Raw genomic sequence first — 24,039 nt, 5'->3', positions numbered from 1 at the left:
GTGAGGCGCGGGGAGGGCACGGGGGGAGCGGGGAGGACGGGGGGCTCCGGCCGCCTCCATGTTGGGCGCCTCGCCCGCGGCGCTGACAGCGGAGGCAGGTGGTGCCCGGGGGTCTCCTCAGCACCTCGCCCCTCCATCGGTGGGGCCTCGGGAGGGCATGGAGGTGGGGTTGGGGCAACAGGTGGCTGCGCGACGCCAGCCTCGCAGCTCGGTTTCGGCTTCGAGGGCACAGCGTGCTGCTCCACAGTCCTGCACCGCTTCCTTACTTCCCGGTAAAACCCGGTGAAATAGTTGTGGGTGCTGGCAGCTGGGGTGCGGAGAAATCGGTAGGGTGTTGGGAGCCCTCCTGGCTCCATCCGTCTGGAGAAGGAAGGGAGCGTGAGGCCGAAGCCCCCGGTGCTGACACTGGGTTTCCTCTGCTGCTGTTGCACTGGCACGTTCAAAGCAGTTAGGGTGACCTTCTGCATCCCAGCCCTCTGAACAAAAGGTCTTGTGGATAGTGACCAAATCCACGCTCCAGAGACGGGGAGGGGGAGGCTCCTGGGTAGGTATGTGCTGCTTTTTGTTGTGTTTTTTTTTAGTGCCCTTTTATACTCGCAGGTCTAACCTCGGTGTATTGGGCATGAGTTAAAATAATACATCGTGTTTTCTGGAAAATGTTTTTCATCTGGGTGTGTTTTGACTCGAGAATCCCTATCCCAACACTTGTTGGGTTTTATTAAGAGGGCTTTCTTGTCACACAGTCAAAAACACATTAAAACATCCATATGGAACTGAGAAAAATCCACATTAGAAAAACATTTTGCTTAAGATCTGTAGGAAATAAATATATGCTCTTGGCCTACAGGTCCAGTGAATTCTGCTTGTTCTCATTTTAGAAGTACATAAAGAGTGTCAGAGGTCAACCAGTCCTGTTTTATCCACAGCAGGAATTATTCTATTCCTATTTCTTTTTAGCTTGTCTCATTGAGGGCTTTCCAGTTGGTTCCCTTCTTCTACTCTTGGTGTTATTTTACTAACGACTCTCCAAGTTAGGTCTTTTTAGATCAGCTTTTCTAGGTCTCTTCCCTACTGCTGTTTTCCAAAATACAACAGTCTATGTCAACAGATACATATGCTGAGAAGTGACTGTGCATCTGTTGGCCTCTTACCAGTATCCTGAATTACAGAGTATAAAAACTGGAAGCATGTGAGGAAAGGAGAAAAGAGCTTCTTACTCTGCATCTAGTAGCTATCAAGTGCCAAATCAAATAATTCCACCTTTCTGGTAATGGCTAACAAGTGCTACTGATCAGTGATACTTATTCATATTGTTGCCTAGGTATTAAGTAACAAGCTTTAAATATTTGTGGCATGAGGATGTGGCTGTGGTAGGTGGAAAGAAGTGTCTGGGAATGGGAACCTTTTCAAGTGGGTCTGCTACCCGAGGCATGGTTGTGTGGAACCACAGCCTTGATACCTCCTGAAACCATTTCACTGTGTGGAAGAGAAGTTTGGGTCCATCATTCGTGATCTTGGATTAAGGTACAGCTGGGATCCTGGCCTTGGGTCTAAGGTTTTGGAGTACGTTTTCACTTGCAGTTTTTAGATGCAAGTATAAAGAGGAGTTTTGAAACTGGACTGAAGCTTGCGTCACCGGCATCCCCCAGACTCCAAATTCTTTAAGTGCAAAACCTTGCCCTTGGTTTCGCTCACCCATCTTGGTGTGCGTTGTTTTGTTTTTCTGTACAGCTTCTAGGGGTGGAAAACCGCTAGAAAGAATAAATTAGTACCAGGTGATTAAAAGTGTCCCTCCTTGCAGTGGAGATGTAAAGTTTCTCTCTTTTTGGCTGAAGAGAGACCTGAACCTGAGTCTTCCTGAGTTAAAGTGCAGATTGCTGGGCTGTCACAGAGAAGGGGAATGCCACTTCATCGCTACGCCCTCCTCTGCCATTGCAAGCTCCATCCCTTATTGAGTACACTGGTGGCAGTTTTTACCTCAAAATACCCATGGAAAAACTCTGATTTTGTGGATTCAAAACTGTGCTTGAGTGTGAGCTGAGTATTAAGCTCTGCCTCATTTAAGTCCAGGGCTGTTCTGGGGAAGTGAAGATGTATGACGTGAAGTGCTGCTTTTTAAGGAGAGGAATGTGACAAGGTGTGAATGGAGTTTCAGATAGCAGCTACTTAAGGGGGATTTCTAAAATTCTGCCCGTCTCTGTTCCTACCACCATCTCTAAAGCAAGGTCAGCCTTTGAAGAAAGTTGCACCTTTACGTAAATGTCGGGAAGTCTGTGGTGTAAATATTTCCTGCTGTCTTTACCCTCTATGGGACAGCTACCAGAACTGTCCGAAAAGCAGCACCAGAAAATACTGTAGTTGAAAAATCAGTGAACAAACTTGTGTTGTTCATTTTGCAGCACTTTTTGTACAGCAGACTTCTTGGATGTTAGTTTCCCTGGTCGTGTGGCTATTTCACTTGCTACCAGGAAGGGAAGTGTTTTTGTAACGAGTGCCATGGGGGGCACCAGGGCAAGAAGAGCTGCAAAACCGATTTGGGAATTTCTTGTTTTAATTGACTAGATTTCAAGCTAATAGTGTCCTTTGATCCACCAAACTGCCAATAATCGCTGAGGGAAAGGCACGCTAAGCAGGAGAAAATCTATGTTTTCAGTCTCAGCAGGGAGATAAGCATGTGTGCAGCCACTGGAATGTCGGGAGAAAAAATGCCGCACGCAGGCAGCGCGGCGAGAGGTCAGCCCGGAGTCACGCTGCTGGCGCTGGGTAGCAGGCTGTGTCCCTGGGGGGAGCGGGCTCCCCTGGCTCCCCGTCGCCTCGCTTTCTGTAACCGAGACGAGACTCGGAGGGATGGTCCTGGAGCAGGTAGGCAGAATATCAAGTTCACCTGCCAGCTGAAAGCCTCTTTCCATCTTTTTAGTTCCTTACCTCTTTCTGTGGTTGCTGCAGAGGCGCAGAGGAAAGCGGTACATGATATGGCTTGCTCGATCTTTAAACGTAGCTGGTCTAAAACTTGCCCCACCCACGTGCAAGTGGTGTTGCTTATATTTAAGAAAAAAAAAATCAGCGTTTTGTCGCTTACTGTTATTTACATGTCCCTTAAAAAATGCTTTACGTTTTTTGTGATCTCTGCATGTGTGTCTGATAATGTTCCAAAAAGTTGCCCAAAGGCAGCTTGTTCTTGCCTAAATTGACATCTTGAAAGGAAGGACTTGCTTTTTATAGCAAAGTGTGTGTTTCAACAGAAGGTGAGATGACTACTTTGAGGAGTTTAATTAGAAGTCTCACAAGACATGGATCTCACTTTGTTTCTTCTTTTTAAAGAAACCAAGTAAGCTCTGAATAGAAAGGTCTTACTGGAACTAATGAAAATGAAAAGTCAGGGTGCTCAACTGTGAGTCTTGTGAAAGTCTCCCATACCTGCATTATCTTGATTACTTTTACTTTAAAATGAGCCTTATCTGGGATGCACAACTTGTAGTGTCAATCACAGCATTGATCATGGGTGATGGACAGAAAGTCATTTCACTTCCTGTACCAACCATAGGCTTAAGAACTCTGAAGTTGTCCTGCAGTCAGCGTTAACCTTGTTACATTAGAAAGTAAGAAAAAATACAGCGCATGCATTTGAAGAAAGAATGATGTATCATTTGAATAAATTCCTCTTCAGTATCAGCTTTACAAGGGCCTACAGCCATACCTCCTCAAGCTATGATCTCACTGCAGGCTAATCAAGGCTGGGCTTGGCTGGTATTTCGGCAAGATTTCCAAGTGAAACCTGGACTGTTGCAAGACGTGTTGTTGATTTAGCAGATAGAGTTCTTGTCTCCTGAATCAGTGCTGAATTCATGCCCCAGCTGGAGGTGCTGTCTTTCAAGAAGCAGCACTATCAGACAGACTTGTTTATTTCTCTTAATTCCATTGTACTTTCCTAATGTGTTCCTGCCTATGGTTAGGTGTCAACAGTAGTTTGTTTAACCTAATAATTATTTAAATTGTCTACAGGAATACTTCTCTCTTAATTGGATGCAGGACTTCTCCATGTGATTTGTATCAATTTCTTGTTTTAGTAGTGAGTAAAATTATGACTTTTCATTTAAGTAATTCCTTACCCTTTGGCCTTAAGCATAAAACTAAGAGCAAGTGCTTGCATTGTACTGCATGGGAGGGGAGGGAGCTTTAATGGTGCTGTGTACCGGTAAATCAAAACTGGATGTTTTCTAACATAAATAGCAGTTGTCTCCCTCAGGTTAACTGTTTACTCATAGACATGAACAATTCTTAAACTTGACTGTGAAGTTTGCTATCCAGAAAACCAGTATTTAGTGGTAATCCCTGGAAATTACTGGCCTCTTCAACATAAATGCAGTCATTTGTGTAAAGAGCTGATTGGTAAATTAAGAGCCATTGTTCTGCGGCTGAGGAATGGAGTTCTAATCTAGTCCCCCACATCCCGCAAGATTTCCATTCCTTTCTTCAGGTCTAAAAGGATATTATGTGAAGATGTGCTCATCGTTTTTGTTTTCTGCCCATATTCCCTTGGTGATCAACAGCAACAAATGAAATTCCTCAGCTCTATGGGCTGATTCAAACACATATCTTAACCAGCAATTAAAAAAAGAGTGCTTCAAATCACATTTGATGCTTCTTTTTAAAGCTCTGTCCAGCTTCCTAACTGATGAGAGGTGTCTGTCTTTTGAGAAAGATTGGACCTTTTCTTTGTGTTAAGTTTGATAATTGAGAAATTGCAGGAAATGGTTATATATCAAGATGCATATTTGGGGATTAGAATAGTACCATGTTGCTATTTATCTCCTTTCCTTGTCAGATACCTTAGGAGTTTAGTGTTTTTTTCAGTGTTACAGAAACTGTTCAGGTTTGAGTGTTGTGTCTGGTTGCTGGATCCCGGGTCTCCCTAGAAGAGGGGAGTTTGTTGGCTTTGATGCAAGAAGACGATGTTGCTTTTTACTTTTGTAGCCTGCCTGATGAAGGGACTGCTCTCCCTTGTAGCACTTCAGCGGCTGTTGAGTGAGGTGAGCTCTCTGTTCTGACTTAACTCGCTGGCAGCACGGTGCCCGCCGTGCTCGTGTGTGCTCCGAGTGGTCCAGCTTTGGAAGGCCGAAGCTCAGAGGTTTGTCGTGGCGAGAGCATCACCAGTTGAAGTGGCACCGGTATTGGAAGCTCCATCCCAAAGCTATCTTGGATGTTGTAAGATGTGGTCCGCAAACTGTGCAAGGGTTTGAAATGAGAGGATGAGTTAAAAGGCCGTGACTTGCAGAGCTTCAAGTCAGTTTAGTTACGCATGTAGAAGACAGCGGTGTGGGAGTGCTGTTTAAGAAATGGTTGCTGTGCTTGCGGTACAGAAACTGCTGTTTTCCTTTACATTTACCTGTCAGGACAAAAAACAGTCAGGATGCTTCATTTCAAAGCAGAACTATGAAACTTCCTTACAGCAAGCACTCTTAACTTCTGGCTGTACTGGCTGCTTCCAAATTGCTCCTCTCTCCTCTGCTTTTCCCACTTCTAGCTACTTAAGCAAAAGCTGTCAAATCCATCACAATTTTCTAGTTAAAAATGAACATAAACAAAAACATTCACGTCTGTTGAGTCTGGCAGAAGAATTGGTGGGTTTGTGAGAACAGTTTTTGCAATAGGAGTTAGGCTGCAGAACTGCCTATCTGAATGTTTATTAATGTGGTCTATTTATGGTTTAAACTTCTTTTGTTTTTAGTCTCTGCTGCTACTTTTCAGTATGAATTTTGGATGCTATGGTAGACATTAGCATAAAAATAAAAGACCAGCAAGAGACCTCTAGTTATTGCTCGCTGTTGTCAGCGGATTGCCAGTAATGCCATTTATTACCTAGTTATCCATCATGTTTGGTTTTGTAGTTGCTTTTTTTAAGAGGAGAAAACAATGTGGGTTTGTGTGGTGGTTGTGCGTATGTTTTACTCAATAGACAGTATATGTTTTTTTTTCCAGTAGAGCTTGATTCATTGTGTGTTCTTCTGCTTAATGAATATTTAAAGTATGGGAGTGTGGAAAGAGCAAGGTAAATGGGAAGTGAAACCTACTTGTGAATAGATTAGAGAAAACAACCGTGTAGTAGTAACCAAGCCAATATTACATCACGTACCTGTGCTTTTTTTTTCTCGAGGAAAGCTGTTTGTGTTCAGTCTTCTTACACATCTGTAATCTATACAGAGAATACTTCATACGTATGTGGATCTAGTTCTGTGGGTCATTTTCTAACAGAAGTTTGAGACAGGTCCCAGGCATTCAGTGGAATTTTTGCTGTACATTTAAGTGACACCATGCGTGAAGAGTTTCCCAGGAGAGGTAAAGTAAAAAACAATGCACTTACGTTGGGACTTCATCCCTTTAATCTGTGCAGAATTGCTTTCTGTTGCCAGTGTTTTGAACCTGTTTGACATGAGGTCAACTGGATATTTTTGTATGCATCTGTAAGAAAAATACTGATGCCTCTCTCCATAACTTAGAAAAGGTTTCTTTTTTTTTTTTTTTTATTTCTTCTAGAGTAAGAAACAGATTTGGAAGCTCTCTAATTCCACATAGGACAATATTTTTAGTTTCTTAAAGGTTAAACACCAGACATGCTATGCTATTTTGAAAAAGCTTTTTTTTTAGCAAATAAATAGCATTGCCACTCTGGTGGTAGATCTTAGTAGTCTAAATCGTTTACGTCTTGTAACTTTACAAATACAGTCAAATCAGAGAGATGTAATTTAAGGTTTGTTGAATTTCCTACCCTTTCGTTCCGTGGTAGGAAACTACCAGAAATTTTGAACCAGTTTTTAAATTAAGACAGTTTCTTAAAATCAACTTAGTGTACTTGTAGAATGTGTTTCTGTCCTTTATTTATGGTATGCTTTGCCAAACAGCAGGCTTCTGGCGGAGTTCACCAAGATTTAAGCTGGATTTTTAGAAGTAGGTATCTTTGGAAAATGATTTGTAGTGTTTAAATTAAACATGACTTGTGTGCTCTGGATTGCTTTCTGAAGGTGCCTGTCATTTGCTGTCAGCTGTGTGAGAACGTGTGCTTCTTTAGTACGTACCTGGATGCCTACTTAGGAACCTGTCGTAAGATGACATACACTCAAGCAAGATTGTCTCTATGTTTGCTGTGCGTGGAGCTATGCCCAAAACCGTTGAAAAACTGCTCTGGTTGTACTGTGTTCCTGAACATGGCAGGAACGTAGCTTTTTGGTCTGATTTATCAAGCTAATCAGGGGAGAAATGTAAGCTGCCAAGGACGATGACGTTTGTGAAGGTAGGAGAGAGTTTCTTTCCCCTCGCCCCCACCCTGGAAGTTAATGCAGGATCAGTATTCAGTCTCCAAGCAATTCAGAGCATTGCGGTAAGCACAGGTCAGGTCAGGAAGATAAGAGAATGGTTTCTGCAGCGTTCACAAGTTGTTGGGGGATCTTTTCAGTGGCCTTTTGCAGGTACCTGAGTGTCACTGTGGGGTGCCCAACTCCCCAAAAGAGATTGAGCCAGCTGTTTGGTAAATGCTGGAAATGCAACCAATTACTGCTTTAAGAAACTAGATAGCTTTTGTCAGGGTCACAATTCTTAGGTCGGATCTTAAAGCAGAAACACATGGAGGAGAGTGTTTGACAGTACAGAGGTGGTTATTTCCAAGTTCTTCTGAACCCATGTGAAACAGCAAAATCGACTGAATGCTTTAAAGTTTTTAGGAAAAGGCATGATAGCGTTGGCGCCGAGGGGAAGGCTTCATGTCCTGTGTTCCCATACTTCTGCCTCACTCCCTCTCCAAAGGGGGACTTTCTCTCTGCCACCAGGCCAGTTTTCTCCTCCGTTAAATCTTTCTTTCAGTTTCTAAATTATTAAATTCTTTGGACTGTTTGAATTCTTTTACTTATTTACCCACATCCATCACCCCTGATATATGGGTTAGGAAATATGTTGTCGTGTTTCTTACATACTGAGTTTCTAAAGAATTGTACTTAGTGAATGAGTGTTCCAAAGGACAGAGAGCAGTACAAAGTACAGAAAAGTAGTGACTGCAAGTTGGAAGTGGGAAAATACAGGGATCTCTACTGCAGTGCTTAAGAGGCTGTATCACTTTGGGTAGTGACAGGGCAGTTCCATCCCTCCTTGCAGTTATTTTATCTAACTGGATGAGATGGATCATGACGAAGGGTCTTCACTGTGGATGTAGGTGGCCTTAATTCTGATACTTTCCTTGCTCCAGGCTCTTAGTTATTCTGCTGACCTTGTTTCTGAATTTTAGACTACTACTCTACAAAGAGTTTTGAGTTGCTTGTCTGCATAGGATTTTAGTCCTTGTCGTGTGTGTCATCTAGAACAATGGGGAATTAAGTGTTATGGTAATAGTAGAGAGGTGGTTATCTCTGATCAGTTTGGAAGAGATTGTGAGAGTGCTCTTGATCGTGTGTGAGATTGCATTCAATTTGGTCTTGTTTAAAGTGTACCATAACCTTTTTTTAATGGAAATTTATCAACTTTATGCTTTTTTAGTGGAAAGATATCCAAATATTAGCGCAGCTTAGAAGAAAAGTCTCTGGATTTTTTTTAAAGTAAATTCTCAGTCTGTCTATTATATTCTGTTTGTAATGGACTTGCATTGAAGTTTCAATAGCTAAAGTAGAGATCCATCAATGGAGAACATGGGATTATGATAAATTTGTTTGAAACTGAAGAATAGGTACTTACAGTTGTCCTAAAAATTGCAGCTTCAGTACTTTTTCTCTTCAGTACAACAGATAAATGTTCTAAAAATCCCTTCACAAAGCTATGAAAACCAGAGTATTTTGGATTCTTTCTGTCTCTTGAGATAACATATACTTTGTTATACGCTTGCTTTGAAAACTTCCAACAAAACTTGGTTCAATGAATACTGTAGAAAAAAAAATACTGTTGGGGGTAACAATATTTGGAAGCTGTATATTTTTCAGTAAAAGCACTAATCACTTAGGATAGTATCATAGAAACGTGATTTCGTAGTAAAGGAAGCGAAACACATCCTACACAGTATCAGTTAGTCATCACTGTGTTAATTTTCTTAAACAAATTAGATGCAAAAATGAGTTTGTGGGTGTCTAACTGGCTGATGTCTGATGCAACCAATACCCCAGCTCCTCATAATTATTTGGATTCGGTAGAATGAAATCATTACAGTATGCAAATTATTTTCTTTCCTCTATATATGCACATTTTATTGATCTGGAAGAAAGGAGCACATTAGATTTTCTTATGAGACGTTTTCAGTTGCTTTTTTTTTATGGAATAGCGAAGCATTCCTTTCACAGTCATTAATTTACGGAGAAGAAAGATGTAAACATGCTGTGTTGACATAAGGTAGTGTTTTGTTGGGTGTTTATGTATGGAAAGAATGTTATCATCTTAACAGAGAAAACTTAGCTTTATGCATCTGTTAAATGTAGTTAATGTTTATAATAGTTTTGTCAAGATTTAAGAGAAACATACACTTTCATAATAAGGAGCTCTTATACAATTTGTAATCTGTTTCTTGCATGACTTGGTAAAGTGCCTTTATATTTAAATATTAAGGCTTCTGTAAAATTAAGAAACAATGTCTTCTTGTGAGGCTAGAAGATGTTGCATATATTCTGAATTCTCTTAAACGCAGCTCTAATGCCATAAAGTTATTTCTACTTTCTCTGAAGTTGTCAGGGCAGAATTTAAAGCATAGAGTAAACTTTCCCCCCCACCTTAAACTGTGTATTCTTAGTGTGTGCACGGATTTTTGTATTTCCTATTTTTTTCCTTTCCCCTGTTTTATAAAAGTAAAACCCAACAACTTGCTCCCCTGCTTATAAAATTTAGACTACAGTGATTTTATTAGCAAAATAAATTTTGTTTCTACAGGCTACCTTCTGGAAATGTCTTGTTTTTCCTGACTGCTGGGGGAGGTTGCTGTCCAGAGCAGGGAGGAGGGCTGTGCATTTCCTGACACCTGGGAGACCTGAGGAGTTTCTCTGATTGCTCAATCTGATGTTAGGGAGGGGTGCAAGGCAAGACTTTTGTTGCTCAACTGAATGTCTTCTGGCTGATTAAGGAAATCCTCATCTTAAAAAACAGCATAGACATGACCTATTATGTCAAATGTGATTAAAATGTGAGGGTGGAGAGACATGCAGCTTTGGTGCTGTTTTGGTTCCACAAAGCAAATGATGAGTCTGAGCTGACAAAGCTTTAACACAGAACCCTCTGAAAAGCAAGGGAGAAACAGAAAATGTTGGAAATCAGGAGATTTACTAGATGAATTACCTGTTTTGCCACAAATTGTGTGCTGTACACAGTTGCATGACATCTTTGCTTCAGTCTCAGGTGTTGAATAGGAAAAACGTTATTTCCTTATGTTCATAAGTCTCTGTTTCTTGTGAAACAGACGTGATACTGAAGTGCTGAAATACTGTGGTGACAAAGACTTTGTTGTTTTACTAAAAAGACTATAAGCCCAAATATATGGAAAACATAAGACAGTTTGTCTTAAAAGGTTATATAATTGTGCAATTCACTCAGAAGTAAATCCTTCATAATAGAAAATGATGGTTCATGCTTGTGTATCTCCAGCGTTCTTCCTAAATTATGAAAGACATCTAACTGTACATTTCCACACATAAAATTGAACCCTACTACCTAGCTAAAGTACACAGATGCTCTCAGTGCCTCAGAAAATTAAGAGAGATTAATAGAGGCAGACCGGCTGCCAGCACTTGAGTTCTGAGAAAAAACAAAAAAACAAACAAAAAAAACCAAAACAACAACAACAACAAGTAACATAGACTTCTTATTTGAAAGGTCAACCTGACATTTGAATCTGTGAGATTTGAAACATTTGTTAGCAATAAAGCTTCCTAAGGAAATAGATTTTATAGCCAAAACACATGTTCTTGCTGACCACTTGAATTTCCTTCCAGTTATGATGGATCATGGAATTATAGAATATCCCGAGTTGGAAGGGACCGACAAGGATCATCGAGTCCAACTCCTGGCTCCACACAGGACCACCTGAAAATCAAACCCTGTGTCCGAGAGCAGTGTCCAAATGCCTATTGAGCTGCAGCGCTCTCAGTGTTGTGACAACTTTCCTGGGGAACCTGTGCCAGAGCCTAACCACCCTCTCAGTGAAGAAACTTTTCCTAACATCCAATCTGAACCTCCTTTCACAGCCCCATGCCCTCAGTTTCCGTCCATGTCCCCAGAGAGCAGAGCTCAGCGCCTGCCCCTCCGCTCCCCTCGTGAGGGAGCTGCAGGCCGCCATGAGGCCTCCCCTCAGCCTGCTCTGCTCTAGGCTGAACAGACCAAGGGGCCTCAGCTGCTCCTCATGCGACTTCCCCTCCAGACCCTTTACCATCCTTGTAGCCCTCCTTTGGATGCTCTCTGTTTTATGTCCTTTTTACACTACAGTGTCGAAAATCTCACACAGTACTTGAGTTGAGGCCCCACCACTGCAGAGCAGGACAATCCCTTCCCTTGCCCAGCTGGCAATGCCGTGCCTGATGCACCCCAGGGCACAGTTGGCCCTCCTGCCTGCCAGAGCACACTGCTGGTTCATACTCAGCTTGCTGTCAACCAGAACCCCCACACCCCTTTCAGTGAGGCTGTTCTCCAGCCTTTCATCCCCCAGTCTGTGTGTATATCCAGGGTTGCCCCATCCCAGGTGCAGAATCCGGCAGTTGTTAAACTTCATGCGATTGATGATTACCCAGCCCTCTGATTTGTCAAGATTTCTCTGCAAGGCCTCTCCGCCCTCAAGGAAGTCACTAGCTCCTCCTAATTTAGTATAATCTGCAAATTTACTTAGTATGCATTCAAGTCCTGCATCGAGATCACTTATAAAAACATTGAAGAGAACTGGCCCTAAAATGGAGCCCAGTGGAACCCCTATAGTAGTTGGCAACCAGCGTGATGTAACCTCAGTTACCATAACCCTTTGAGCCCAACCCATCAGCCAGTTGTTCACCCATCATATTATGTATTTATCTAGCAGTATGCTTCACATTTTGTTGTCCCCTGTGGTACCTGCCAACTTCAGCACTAAGTGAGCTTTGGCCACACAAATTTTCTCCCTACAATGGCAAACAGCATCTCTGTAGTGTTCCCATGTCACCTGACCTCAGTTCCCATGGCCATGTGCTTTCATTTTACACCTTATCTCTAGAAGATCATCTCTGCTCAGCCAAGTTGGTCCTCTCCATGTGTTTGACTTCTGATAGTTTCAAATTGCCTGTTCCTGTGCTCTTAAGAGACGGATCCTGAAAAGTGACTGATGGACCCTAGTGCCTTCAAAAGCAGTTTCCCAGGGGACCAGTAATTGCCACTTCACCTATGAGACCTTCTCTCTTTACAAGAAATGACCTACTTACAATTCCTTCGTAGAAATATAGTGTCGGTGGCTGCAAGACTGGTGGTGAATTTATGGTTCACCATCGTCTTCTAAGATGACAGCATAGGATACAAGTTTCAGCAGAATGAAGGGAGCATGTTTTGTTCCCACTGCAGCCAAACTTAAAAATGTAGTTTCCTCACTTGCACATCGCTGGCACTAATTGGAGGTTACTGTTTGCTCCCGTATGTTGTATCAGTGGTTGGTACAATCACCCCACCACACCCCAACACGAAAGGTGTCAGGCTAGCATAGACTTTCCATTCTAAATCCAGTGCTGCAAGCAGTAGGTCTTTAGCAATCTAGTTTATTTTGGTGGAAACTGACTGGGGAAATGTTGCATGAGCAATTTAATTAACTGATTAGTGGGAGTGGAGATGAGCAGCAGGGAGTGGCAACATCGTGGTATACAGTCACACACCCAGCAGTGACTTACAGACTGTAGTCCGGCTGCCTTGCAGTGAAAATTAATTTGAAGTATGGAAGCAATTTGAGAAAATAGGAGATCAGCAGTTACAACTTCTAAATTTTCATGAGGGAGAAATCCGAATCCAGATCTTTCTTCATTTCATAATTTCAAAAAATGCATCCAGCCATCTTCTGAAGACAAAATGGATGCTGCTAATAAGATCCTACTAAGAAGAAAACATTTTTGCTTGTTTTAATTTTTGACTACAAAGAATACCTCAAATATGAACATCTAGGAGAATATGTTCACTCATTCAACACTGAATTAAGTAATGACACTTCACATTTTGTCTAAATGCTTGGAACTTTATGGCATATTTGATAGGTGCCAACTGCAGTTTTCAGTCACTTTTACTTGTATTTATCATAAGTATAATCACTTCTATTTATCAAAGAATAATCACTCTTTCTAATATTTGAGGTCTGGAGAAGTTTCTGTGAGGACCTCCTTAAGCAGCTTGTTTTGATATATAGAAAAAAAAAGTTATATACCTATTAATAACACTTAGCCCTAATAGTGCTAGGGAGTACTGATTAGGTAAATGGTTTTAGACTTCGGACTGAAAAGTCTTCTTTAAGATTGCTGATTTGTTGAACTTTTTTGTATCAGTTCCAGCCCTAGCTTAAATTCTTCTTGGAAGGCTGCATCTAGATGTGGACTGTTGCAAAACATTTCAAGGAAAATTCTTAAGGGATACATTTCACTGGTAGTGGTGAGACTGGTTTCGGCCTTTTAAAGCATCTGCAATTGAAGTCAGTGTCCTGAAAATCATCTCCCTTCCACCCCCCAAAACAGCAACAAAACCAGCCCACCCAAAACAAGTTACAGGCTTCAGGCGCTGAGCTATGCTTCTTTTTTGCCCTCCATCAGTGAGAGAGAGGAGAAAATGTACTGTTTGGCCATGAGATTTGAAATGTTACACCATGTGCTTGTGAGGAGGGTGGGCTAGGCTTGTACGTGTAACTCTTCATTACATAACTCTCAGATCATTCTGCAGAGAGAATTGTGCTGCAAATTTGATATTCCCCTGATGAGTTTTGTGTGGTTATTCACTGTTCCTTATTTTTGAGAGAAGATGAAAGACGTAGCATCCTAGTGGAATCCACGTGACTTTATCACCAGAACTGGCAGGAGCAACGATAAGTTGTTGATTCCTGTTGGGGGAATAACACTAGAGGAGGACTGGGGTACCTTGCCCACCAGATTTAGGTTTCTCTTTATGTTTGGATTCAAGAACTCCAGATTCTGGAGGGAGCGTGTTGTAGTTGCTGCTTCTTTCCAATGCTTGGTCCTGTGTTTTGTTTTGTTTTGTTTTGTTTTTTTTTTTTTTTTTTTTTTCTGAATTTCTTTTAATCTATTCCAGTTTTATCTCTTTTTTACCTAGGAGTCTCTTTCCCTTGTTCTCATCTGGCCGGTTCTGTGCATGATTGAACAGGCAGTCTTTCTTTAGCAGTTTCTCTTGCCATGCTATTTTTATCCCTAGCTCCATATCTTTTTTACCTTTGTCAGCCATCTGCAATTTGGCCTACATGGCCTCTGTCCTTTTTCCTTGACACCCATCTGCTTAAAGCCCCAAGCATACAAAATGTTTAGCAGGGAGGATATCCTCACAGGACTTGTAGTTGATTAAGTCTTCCAATAGCTGTGCACTTTCAGAGTTCTTTAATTCAAGCAGTATAAAGCACATACATGTGCGTGCACATCCTGGGTGCTGTCAAATATGCTCCTTTTATTGAAACAGCAGTCTTGTGGGTTTTTTTTAATTACCAGGTTTGCTTTTTAACATGAACATTTATTTCTTCTTTTTATTTCTTCATTTGTTTTTTGGAACTAGGCAAACCATTGCAGTTTAACAAAATTGAGGGTTTGAGGCTGATGTACAGAATGGACAGTTTCTGCCCTAACTAATTAAAGTATGGCAAATTCCTCAACCACTGAAAGAAAATATAGTCTCACAATGGAAAGTGTTTGATTTGTGAAGTGTCTAATACTGCCTGTGATTAGAGAAATGGATCTTGGAGTAAGATGAGGACATGAGTTGATTTTTGTCAAACTGTGGCTTAGGTTACTATTTTATTAGAAGGACATAATATGGAAACAAAACACAACAAAAAGATGTCTACACTTCTTTGTATTGAAATTTATAGTACAATGAAGAGCTAGTCAAGAACCTGGAGGAATTACAGTGATTTATTTTTTTTTTAATGCTTGTATTTGAAATTAACCAGTCTGCCTTTTGAATTTGAAGCCAGGGGACATAGACTGTGACCTGGAAAAATATCCTGGCTATTGGTATGCAACAGAGCACATCAGTTTTCTCTACTACTGTGACTCATGCAAGTCGTCTCATCTAGCTTTACTTCTGAAGAAAACAGTGTCTAGTGAGGTTAGTGGATATTTTATAGTGTATTGTTCAGATGGTGATTGAATTGTAGCAAAGCACAAGAGGATTGTCTCTTTTTGGAGATATTCTGTGAGTGAGTTATTTCTCTTTCTGATTAATCTCTAAGTTGAGGCTGAAGGAGAATGATGAAGTAGCTGCACGTTTTAAAAAGCAGAACTGGCTTTAACATACACTAACAGTAAAAGGAATTTTCCATTCTTGCACGCTTTCTACTCAAAGCCTGCAGTTTTGGAAGGAAAGCAGGAACACCTTATGACCTCTAACACATTCCAGTGTTTTGTTTTTGAGTTAAAAAAAATATACATATATAGGTAACAGTTTCAAATATGTTTTGTTTTTATCTGTTTTAAGTTCACAGATCCATTTCCTGAAATGACCAAAACTCTGATGATGGAAAAAAGCAGAGCTTAAGATTTTAATAAGCAGCTGCCTGAAGTTTATGATGCAGTGCTATTGGGAATAGGGACAGTGTTGTGTTGGGTTTTATAAACATGGGTACAGTCACCGTAAATAGGAGGTTATTTTTTTAACTCCTGTAACTTGTTGCTCTGACTGTCGACACAGAATTCCAGTTGATTAAGAGGACATTGAAAATTCAGCAAGGTCCTGGAAAGAGGCATAACAGTTACTTGAAAACTGACAAAACGTATATTGCTCAAAGAATTTGAAACAAAACACAAAGTTCCAAGGCAGGCTTATTTTATTTTTCCATATTGCTTAATGTTTGTTGCTTTCGCTTGTTCGTTGTTGGAAAGATACATGCTTCATGTAAAACTAGTTATTGGACGCAGTAAGCATACCTGGAGGAAAGCAGATCAGAAATTAAGTCGGATTGTGATCTAATAGACCCTTTTGATATATTGTCTGAAAAACCAGGAGTGGATGTTGGGATTCTAAACCAAAATCCATCAAGTTGCCTGATGGTAGAGTAAAAGCTTGCAAATCCTAGGATCTGTAATCTATAAAATTCATTGCTTAGTCACAGAGGAACTGAATGGTGAAACCTGACTGATACCATTCAGGTTAAGTACAGGAAGAAACGGGTTTTGTTTTGTATTGCATTGAATCATGTTTGCAGGATACTCAAATGAAAATATGTGGCTTTGTTGGTAGTTAAACACAGCTTTGTATTCCCTGTTTTTCCATGGTTATAAGATTGTTTATATAAGATATGAAATCAGATTGTACTCTAAAATTGTACAGTATTTTCATTCATCAGTTAAACTTCTGAAGACCTTTGAGAGTAGAGTGGGTAGAGCTGTGAATTTCTTCAGTCATTCTGTGTTATTCCAATTCTCTTTTTTTAAAGGACTACGATTTCTTCAGTAGTTCTGGAACTATCACTGAGATTATTTGAGTATAAGTTATAATTAAGTGATTCTACTTAATGTCCTATCTCCATGTGTTTCCATATCTGTATTGTTTTCAGCTTGTGCCAGTAATTTTTAACCTTGTTATTTAGCATCATGTTAGTGTTTGGAGGTAAAGCTTTCTTTGTATTTTTTTCTCTGAAGCATGGAAAACTCTTAAATCTTCTCATTGTCTTTTCAAAGAGCCCATCTTAACAGTGAAAATAAAAGCTTAAAATATTTAGGGTTGAAAATAATATTTAATAATTTAAAAATCATATTTAATAATTTGGATTCCTTAGTTTTCTCATTACTTGTACAGTGGTATCAATTCCTTCTTGTGAAGTTGGGCATTCTGTCCCTAATGATGTGTAAGTATATCTGAATCGTGCCCTATTTTTAATGAAAACAAAAGATGTGCTTTACCTTAGGTAGGAACATGTTCAAAATTCTTTGGTACTAAGGTACAGCAAACCTCAGTGACTATTCCAAGATACTACCCCCGTCAACGAAGGCCTATGGTTTTGCTAGATTCTGCTGATGCACACTCACGTCATCGTATCTGTCAGTCATTTCATTTCTGCTTTTGAGTGCAGATTATTTCCAGATTTTAGAAAATTAGCAATATAAATTCCCTTTGAAAAACGCCTAAAAAGATGCCGAGTTTTTTGCTGGATGTTGAGCCAAATGAAATCTCTCTTTGTCTGTCTGAAAGATCTCAGTCAGCCACAAGATTTTTTTTCTGTGGTGTTGTTACTGATTTATCTGCTTGTGCTCCTTGGAAGAGTTGGAAATACTTGTTGCATGCCGAAAACAATGGACCAGTGTGTGAAAGAATGAGCTGGTATGGGTTGAACTGCCACCAATTCTTTTTTCACCTGTAGAGCAGCTTCATCTTACTCCTTGAAGCAAGTTGGCAGACAGTTCAACCACGAAGATGCTGCAAGTAGTGACATGGAGGTAGAAAGAAATATTTGAGGCAGACTTAATGCCAGTACAGCAACATACCTTGTATTGCTCAAAGGTAAGCTAAGTAAGCACTGCTTAGGGAATTGTATAGTAGAAACAGAGCATTTTTATGGAAAACTAGCTCTGGTTCTTCTGGTTCATGTGCACTTAGTGTCAAGCAGTGTCTGTCTTTTCTTCCAGCAGTATATATTCTAAGCAGAAAAATATCTCCGGAACCCCCTACTTAATATTGATGAACAGAGTAACTACTTTCATAAGACTGGATGGCTACTGGCACTTAAGTGAATGTACTAAAAATGTGTGGGAGCACTCTGTGACATGGTAACGTTCATTGAGCCTGCACATGTTGATCCACCTGTGAGAATTTCATTGCAGACACTAATGATGTAAATGACAGACTTGCTTATGGATTTGGGCCCTTGTGCAACTACTTACAGCTTTTTGTGACTAGTGACTGTCTCCACTAGTGGTGGCTCCCTGTTTTCATAAGAAACGTGTGGTAAGTAACCTCACAGCGTAAGGTATGCTGTTCTAAAAGATGGGGACCTAGCAATAAAATGTGTTGATGAGCTGCAAGTTCCATTGGAATTTGAAATCTGCTTCCCTGTAGTAAAGTTTAAGGTTGTCCACTTTGACTCGATTGAACAATATACTCTGTAGTCTATAAGCTTCACGTGGAAAGTTAAAGAAGTGCTTGCAGACAAAGTGGAAGTGCTTTGTTCCCTTAATATCCATTTTGAAGATGGAAGTGTAAATTTCTTCAGATTTAGTCTGAGCTGTACCAGAAGCAGTGGTGACAAGAAACTTCAGCTGCTTCTTCTGAGAAGGAGAATTCAGTACCGTCTTCCCATTACTTCTAAGGAATCTGCTTCTCGGTCTGCCAGACCAACAATGCACTTGAAGTTGCTTGAAGAATGCAATAGCAAACTTCCTGAAGTTTTGTGAATGTTTAACTTCTTGAAGGTAAAAACTTGTGCTGTCATGTTTGAAGTGCTCACCACACGGCTGCAGGGTTTGGTATTCCATGCTCTGAGACAATCCCAGGACCTGCTTGGAGGTGGAGGCCTGTGAGGGTGTGCAAGGGTGCTGGAGGTAATTACAAAAGCAGGATCACAATAGCAGCAGTTTATCTCGGTGGCTCTATCAGTTGCGTGCTTGTAATTCTCACAAGGAATACTTCCTGAGGGAGCCTATGTCATGCTGATGTACGGTCGCTTTGTCATAACCTGGCTGGAGTCAGCTTTGTGACTCCTTGAGCATGGGAGATGTATCAAGGCATTGTTTCTCGGTGCTTTGTAGTTTCAGAGGGAAAGATCTGCAGGAAATAAATGTGGCAAATAGATTTGCAAATGTGATAAGCTCTTAGTGTGCAGGTCACAAACCTTAATGGTATATTGGGCATCCCACTGATGAGGAAAACATCTAGGTCCTGCCAGTCAAAGATTTCCATCAAAGACTAGGCATATTTTTTCTTGATTTGTTGCAGTCTCTATATAATGACTGTTGTAGGAAAATTTCTGTGTGTTCTCAGAGAGCAGCTTCTGATTTATTTTACATTTAAATTTCAGACATTGTGAGAGAACCTTTATTTTCAGTGCTAAGAGTACATATCCTGCTGGGTAAGATGGGGAATAAAGAGTTGTAACTCTGGAAAACTTATGAAAACACCAATATCAATTGTATTGTCTAGAAAGATACTGGTTTGTTTTATTTATGAAGTCACTGCAAATGAGAAGAAAATTTATGTGAACTATTTTTACTTAGTCGTAAATTAATGCAATTGGAAGAATTGTATTTGGTCATGATTTGGCCTTGGTGTTCTGAGCTTTTGTAAAAACAGGATTTGCTAGCCTTAGTTAGGGATTGGAGCTGCTATTTCCTTGTGCAGATTTAAACTTCTTAGCTTAAATTTTTCTACTTTATAAATAATTACTGGTGTCACTGGTGAATCTGTCAGTAATGAGCCTCTGTCAGGTGGCTTTCCTGACAGTGATTCATCTACTGTCTGGTCCAAACCAAGGGAGCCTGATAAACTAGCTACATTTTCAACTCAGTAACATTTCATTTTAATAAACATTATAAATGATGATACAGATTCGTATCAGTCCCTTGCATTTTTCAAAAGCTTTTGTTAAACTTTGGCATTTAAATAAGCTCAAAATAGTCTTAATGCTCCATATGCAATATTGCCTTGAGTTTTGCAGGCTGAATGGTACACCATACAGTTGAAGGATTTTTATAGAATACGATATATTGCCATGTCTCTTTTCCTTTATCAAAGGATGCATTTGTATAAGTCCGTAAATGTCTTCCTCTCTAGAGTCAGAGCTCTGCTTTTGTAGCTCTTAGATTTGGGGTAGCCATTCTGTGCCTATCTGTTATATAGATGCAGTCTCCCAGTGCTGTTCCTGAACATGCTGTTTTGAAGCACTGTTGCTTGCAAGAGCAAACAACATCTGTTACTCCTAATTACCACAGTATTGCCTAGAGACAGCATGAACTTGCGCGCCTCTCTAAAAATGCCTTACCTGCAATTGTTAACAGTATCCTTTACTCTCAAATAATAATGAAAGAAAAATGCTAGTTCCAGCTTGCTAGCATTATGCATTTTACAGTAGCTACTGTATTTCCAGTTTCACGTGCTCTTTGTTTTACGGGTGGATTTCCTCATTCCTTCCTCCTGCCTTCCTCCTCAGCATCATGAGACAGGAATATTGTCTGGGCAGTCCTATCTGCTGTATCTTGGAATGTGAGGACAGCCATAGTGAGTAAGGACAAAGTCTACTGAACCTAGTTTCCTGGTTTTCCAAGTAGCTGGTAGCTAACAATTGAGCCGTGGCTCTAAGAAGCAGGTGAAGTATGGTGTAATTTCTTTTTCAATTATTTCCCATCCTTCTGATGCATTCTTTAAATAGCAAGTGAGGGCTGTCTGAATCATTTGTGTTTAAAAGTCAATTGCCAGTCATACGCGTGGTGGGACTGTTCAATATTATTTTCACCTATTTTTAAACTTTCACAATATCCACTAGCAACGTGATTAATACCTGCTTTTAATGAGAAGTTACTATTTTACACAGCTGTCTGTTAAAATGCTTTATTATATTTCTGAAAAACAATTGGCCATCTCCAGTCTGTGTGTCCATAATGGTATGTCTTATGGATTGCTGTGTTATAGACTAATAGTATCTAGTAGTTCTCTCTACATCTTAACTAAGCTCAGATCTTTGTCCCAGTTAAATTATCTTCATGTAAACACCGGTCAGTATCCCTGAGCAGGCTCTCATCCTTCTCCCCTACGTTTCTAAGTTCTGCTGGATTCTCGTTTGGGTGGGATGACGAGAACTGCGTGCAACTTTCAGATCCTGATGGCATAGGGGATTGGCACAGTACCGTTGTGCGCAAGTGAGAAGGGAAATAATGCTCATAATTACAGAAGTTTTGTTTACTTGTTTGGTGCTGATCACCAAACTGCTATTTTCAGAGCGTGGTTTAACATGCCATAAAGATCTCTGGTAGGCTCACCATTGCTTGCCTCTGGTTCTGTCTTTATTGCTTATTGGTGTGTGGTTTTTTTCCCCTGTGTATATTACCTTATCTACAGTGACTTTAAGCAACACAGTCCTTTATCGTGTGGCTCTTTAAGAGGTTTTGTGGTGAGGAAAAAAAAAAAAAAAAGGATGTATTGCTTGGGTAGTTCTTCCCCATGTTGATTCCTTTGAAGGGTTTTAGTACAACTGAGACAGAAACCCACAGAAAAAATAATGCTGCGCACACTGATGGCATCTTTTCTGTCTGTTGTAGGTTGGTAGAAAGTCTAGCAGTCGTGTAATTGCCTGAATTTCTCAGGACAGTCACTTGGGGCCATTGTAAAGATTAATTTCATATCTTGCCTTCACTTTGTGAAGGTAGCAAGGTTGTTGTAAATACGAAGTTTTGCTCTGTCATCTGAGTTGCATGAAAGCAGTCTGGTCTTGATTTGTTGAAGGTGTTTTGTTGTTTTTTTCCTTTCACACTTTTGCTGATGCTTCCATTTGTGACTGTTCTACTGATCCTACTTTTGTAAGAAATTACTCTGGTATGTGGGAATTTCTGGGACTTTCTCGGAAACCCTTTTTTAATTCAAAATTTTACAGCCTGCTTCACTTAACTCTTGGTGTCAGTGTAATGTGTTGCTCTGTGCCTGAGTGTTACACACAGATCATTACGCAGGACCTGCAAAGCTTTTCGCTGCAGCTCCAAATTACTGATTTTGGCTTCCCAGATCAAATACAGAGGCTCCTTTTTTGATCTCTGAAAGCTTCTAGGTCAGTTCTTGGAAGCTGTTAGAAAAGCAGCATGGTGATTTTAAGTTAGCAGGAAAGGCTGTATGCAAAATAAAGCTGTATGGTCCTATTGCTCTTCAGAGAATTGCTTGAAATAAAACCTGATTTGCAGTGTGAGTGATGTGCTTGATCTCACAGACACCTGGCCAAAAGCAGTTCTAACAAGCAGCTGTATTTTTCATTTCATAGCGCTCCTAAACTTTGTTTATAAGGCAAGAACCTGATCCCATTTTCCAGTCAGGGATAATTACCAGCAAAACTTTAACATATTCTACTTTTTTTTTTTTGTAGTCTTGAACAGCTTTTTTTTTTAATATATAAATTATTAAGCATTCTTTGAATTGTTGCTTAATCAGATAATTGGCCCTGTCTACTTGCTAGAAGGCAGCTGTTTCTCAATAAGGCTAACAAGTCTCCGGTTTGTTAGACTCTAGTCCAGAGTCCAGTCCTGGACTTGCCGGACAGTCCTGACCCATTGATCTTCAGAGCTTTTTCAGTTCTACATCTGTCTTTGAGGATGGCTGGGCCCCAAACTATTTTCATGCATTAATAAAGCTTTGAGTATTTTTTCAGTATGTTCTTTTTTTTCCTGTCCATTGGTGTAACATTACCTGCTTGTATTTGTTTTATCCATTTCCCTAAGTGTTAGAGGATATAATTCACTTACCCAGCATTGTCCACGTATGGATGTCACTTGCTTTTCTCGGGTTCTAGGAAGCTGTCTATCTTTTGCTCTGTATTAATGCCATAGAGTTATAATGCTGTTTCCTTTCCCTTTTTTCAAGAAGAGCCCTGAGTTGCTAGTGGGCTTTCTGAAATGCCAAGTCTTTGGATAAATTTCTTCTTTTTCCAGGTAATGTGTGTCAAAATCGAGATTATTGGAAAATCAGGGCACATAAGGTTACATTGTGAACTAGGTTTTACCTGGGGCCTGGATCCTACTTCCAGGATTTGATCAAAGAAAACACTTCTCTCTTCAAATCTCATTTTGGCAGAAGAAACACCAGTGTAAGGGTCAGGCTTCCCTTACAATTGCCTTCCTCTGTTATTTTGTCACACCCTTGTTCACTTACATCTGCATTGACTCAACTGTGCTTTACTTCAGAGAAAAGACCGTTACTCCCAACATACTGTGTGGGCTGGCTGATTGGAAAATCCAGCAGGCTGGCTTGTTAGCTGAGCTGTGGGTTTGATTTACTGAAAACGGGCTAATTGGCTTTAAGATGCCAGACTGCCCGTGTTTGAGTGCAAGGAAGCTATGCAGCATTTAGACTGAGTTGCTTACAGATAGTTTTCTATCCATTGCAATCCAACAATTTTTTTGTACTTAAATATAGATAGCAATGGCATAACAAAACTGGAAATAAAATCTAGAGAAATAGGCAAAAATCTGTTATTTTATGAGCTGCTCAGCTTGTGCTCAGCATTCCTAGGTCTTTTTCAAGTATAGGCCCAGCTTTTTTTTTATTATTTTATTTTATTGTGTTGTTAAATAACTAAGGATAGCTTTGTGATTGTGCTAATGGTTGTTCAGGGGAGTCTTAGTCCAGTCTGTGGAGACCAATCTATCAAGGGTTTGTACAGTTTAACCCTTTCACACAGAGATATTTCTTTCAAAGAAAGAATAGAGGAGTAGTCCTTGGTATTACTGCCAATGAGATAAATGAGGCCATCTTCATCATAGATGATTGCAAAACCAGTATCTTTCGGTATTGTATTTTTTTTTCCCTTGGTATTTGTATGGATGACAAAAGAAAGCTTTCAGGAATTTTGTAGTTTATGGATTCTTCTGTGGCCAGGACAGGCAGCAAAATTCTCATACTAGGGTCTATGTGCTCAGTAGGAAACAAAAATCTGGTCTCCAGCCTTATCATTTGATCATCTTGTACAATCTGTAGACAATTAGAAGAACAAGGTAAGAAAATATTGTTTGCTTTTTGTTCTGCATAAATAAATGGAAGCGAGCATAATAGCAGCCAAAGGAAACATTCCTCCGTGATTGCAGGAAGGTTTGTCCAAAATAATAGACCTTGTATTTTATAAATGTTTGGTTTGCCTCTGATGTTTAACATTTTAGGGTCTTTAATGTATTTGGGTGCATACCAGGGTAA

General features: G+C 40.2%; 1 protein-coding gene and 1 long non-coding RNA gene across 5 annotated transcripts in view; both read left to right on the top strand.

Moving 5' to 3' along the window:
• Positions 1-24,039, top strand: part of SHROOM2 (shroom family member 2) — a 126,888-nt gene that overhangs the window by 366 nt on the left and 102,483 nt on the right. The window lies entirely within an intron of this gene.
• The window catches only part of LOC310895561, a 36,937-nt gene continuing 12,908 nt past the window's right edge, over positions 11-24,039 (top strand). Inside the window, exon 1 of the long non-coding RNA XR_014580771.1 lies at positions 11-23,843. This is a non-coding gene — a long non-coding RNA (uncharacterized lncRNA). The remainder of the gene's footprint in view (positions 23,844-24,039) is intronic.

Source organism: Anser anser (genome assembly GCF_964211835.1).
Source record: "Anser anser genome assembly, chromosome: 1".
In the NCBI taxonomy this organism is placed as follows: domain Eukaryota; kingdom Metazoa; phylum Chordata; class Aves; order Anseriformes; family Anatidae; genus Anser; species Anser anser.
The sequence above is the reverse complement of the archived record's forward strand: the minus strand, read 5'-3'. Positions and strand labels throughout refer to the sequence as shown.